The sequence below is a fragment of the Lucilia cuprina genome, chromosome 5 (genome assembly GCF_022045245.1).
Source record: "Lucilia cuprina isolate Lc7/37 chromosome 5, ASM2204524v1, whole genome shotgun sequence".
In the NCBI taxonomy this organism is placed as follows: domain Eukaryota; kingdom Metazoa; phylum Arthropoda; class Insecta; order Diptera; family Calliphoridae; genus Lucilia; species Lucilia cuprina.
Genome location: NC_060953.1, coordinates 57,234,453 through 57,237,447, shown reverse-complemented (window position 1 = coordinate 57,237,447; position 2,995 = coordinate 57,234,453). Strand labels below are relative to the sequence as shown.

The 2,995-nt window shown below is 26.5% G+C and overlaps 1 protein-coding gene across 2 annotated transcripts in view; it reads left to right on the top strand.

Moving 5' to 3' along the window:
- The first annotated feature begins 963 nt into the window (after window positions 1-963).
- LOC111682808 overlaps window positions 964-2,995 on the top strand; it is a 42,763-nt gene continuing 40,731 nt past the window's right edge. Inside the window, exon 1 of one of the 2 annotated variants that reach the window (XM_046952620.1) lies at window positions 964-2,002. The gene's annotated coding sequence lies outside the window, so the exon portion shown is untranslated. The remainder of the gene's footprint in view (window positions 2,003-2,995) is intronic. The other variant, XM_046952621.1, reaches the window with a different exon arrangement.

Here is a 2,995-nt window from a genome sequence, read left to right as displayed (position 1 = left end):
GATAGATAAATAGATAAATAGATAAATAGATAAATAGATAAATAGATAAATAGATAAATAGATAAATAGATAAATAGATAGATAGATAGATAGATAGATAGATAGATATATAGATAGCTACATAGATAAATAGATAGACACTTTTTTTGGAAAATGAAGTTTCTCATGAAAAACTATTCTTAAAATTTAGTTCAAATGGAAATCCAGCGCCCCAAACATTCCTTAGCCCCCTCCCCCTGAAGAAAACTTGCAATAAATAAAACCAGTTTCGCTAATTTTGTGGTACAATTTCTTACTATATTATTTTATCGTTGTTGTTGTTGCCTTTTTCATTAAAGAAGAAATCACAACTTTTACAGATTTCCTTCTTTTTAAAACATTTGTGGTCCTTGTAATACTCAGTGTAACATAGCACTCACACATGCATACACTCAGGCATAAATATGAGAGTGAAAAAAATGTAAACAAAAATAGTTAATACAAAAACAACAAAGGCAAGTAAATATGGCCTAGAACAAGAAAAATATATATTTTCTTATTAAAAAAAGAGAGTCTGTGTGTGAGAGCCTTTTTGGGGGGAAATAGAAGGTGTATGAGTGTGTGTGGGTGAGTGTTTAAGGGGGTGGAAATCATGTTACTGTGAGTTTATTTTCATATTGTCATTATTGTTGTTGTAAAATACTCAGACAGTGAGGATGAAAACAAAAACAAAGAAGAAAACGAACACCGTTATATTTTCCTTTTTTTCTGTGTAGAGTGTGTGGGTGTGTAATGGCCAAAAACCGTAACAACAACAACAATAGCAGTAAAGCAAAGAGAGGACGACGAGTGTGTGCAGTTGGAAAATTTGACTACATTGTGCTCTCGGTCGCATCCTTCTTTAGCTTTAACTTTATGTTTATGGACTTAAAAAAGACTCAAGGCGGAAAATTCAAATCAGTCTACAGAAAACGCGTACGTGAACAAGAAGTAGCCGGTCGTGGCTACACTTTCGGCGTGTAATATTTTGTCGGTATGATAAACAAGTGATACACCCTGTAAAAGTTCTGTAAGTTGAGTTTTGTACCCAAAAAAAAAAAATAAATAAAAAGAAGTTATAAAACAAAAGCAAATAAGCAAAAAGTCTTAAGAAAATAAACAAAAAAAGAAAAAGCTTAACATACAATAAAAGGGAAAGAAAACTGCCAAAAGAAAAATCAAATATTTGGGGTTTAGTTCAGTGAAAATTTAAAGCAAAAATTTTTTGTACTAAAAAAAACAACATATGGACCATTTATAATTTAAGGATATTTAATTAAAATTTTACACATGCATATGTATTGACATAATAAATGTATGTGTGCTTGTGTTTAAGGATTAGCCCCCTCTTTAGCGAAAGAGAGTTCTATAAGAGTAAGAGTGTTTGTGTAGGTGTGTGTGTGTGTGTGTATGTGAGTAAAAAAAGCCAATGTATGTAAATTATAATAACAACAATAAAGTTTTGCAAATGTGAATGACATTTATGTCTCTGCAACTAATACATACACACTCATTAATCAAATTTAAATTTAAAAAAGAAAAACTTAAAAATCATTATCTAGTAAATTGTATAAAAATGACTAAATTTTTGTCTGAAATTAATAAATATAGACCAAAAAAGAAACAGGAAGGGAGGAAGAAAAGTGAACTTTTTTTGTGGTACTTTTGCAAAAGCAACAACTAATGAAAAAAAACAACAATTTTTATATACTTAAGTGGAATTTATTAAATAAAATAAAAGCTAAAACTTTTGAAATTAAAGAAATTTAAAAAAAATATATATAAATTTAAAACAAATAAAATCTCTATATAAAATCACCTTAATTAGTGACGACAAATAAAGTGTAAACAAGTCATGACGACGTTGTTGTTAATGTTGCCAAGTGGTTTATTACACCAACAACTACTGCTACAACAATTAAGAAACTCTTTTGATATACATTTACAGTTAAATTATAAAAGGACTAACATGCCTAAAGACATTGTGAGTCCCACTTTTGTTTTTTTTTTCAACTCAAAATCAAATAAAATAATTTTTACTATATCATGATTTATAATATATACTTAAAAAAATAAACTATTCAATACCACTAACTCCACTTTACTATTTCCCCCCTTTCCTTAAAGAAAAATAAAAACAATTAAAAAAATTTATTAAAAAATCCACAAACATTTGAAATAATTAATCAATTGGCTTAAAGACTCTAAAATTATAAAGTTAAAATTGAAAATTTATATCCTTTTAATATTGAACAATAATCCTTCCTTTGCTTGTTATATTTTAATGGCTGTAAATAGCAAATATATGAACTATATATATAATTATATAAATATTTACATACATATACATGTATTTATGCATAAACATTTATAAAATACATATTGTACATAAAATATTTATTAAATATTTACTAAAATATATAAAAATTTTAAATTATATCTACATATATTTATCCCTATTAAATAAATATTCTACATAAATATATCATTTTAAATATATCATTTGAAATATTAATATTGACTTAACTAATTTCCTTAGATATCTCATAACTTTCTGAAAATTTTATGAAAAATTTTGATGCGGTCATTGTGAATACATTTTTGTAAAATAAACTTTGAGTTGGAAACTGATCAATCAAAAAACAAAAAAGTACATATAGTGAGCACGATTTTTTTTCAAAATAACTGATTTTTGATCGAAAACTGCATTTCAAATGTAACTTTTGAATTCTGTTAATTGTTAAGTCCATAGACTAAATAATGGGCAATGTCATTGGCTAGAGTTGAACTTTTCATTAGAAGTACAATTAGAGATTATTACTTAACTCAAGAAATAGATTTAAAATTATATTATATTGGTGTATTGCTGTACTTTAAATTATCGAAATATTCCATGAAAATTAAACAATTTTGAGAGCGATGTTGTTCTGAATATCGCATATGTCGCATTATAAAAAGACCCCACCAACATTTTCCA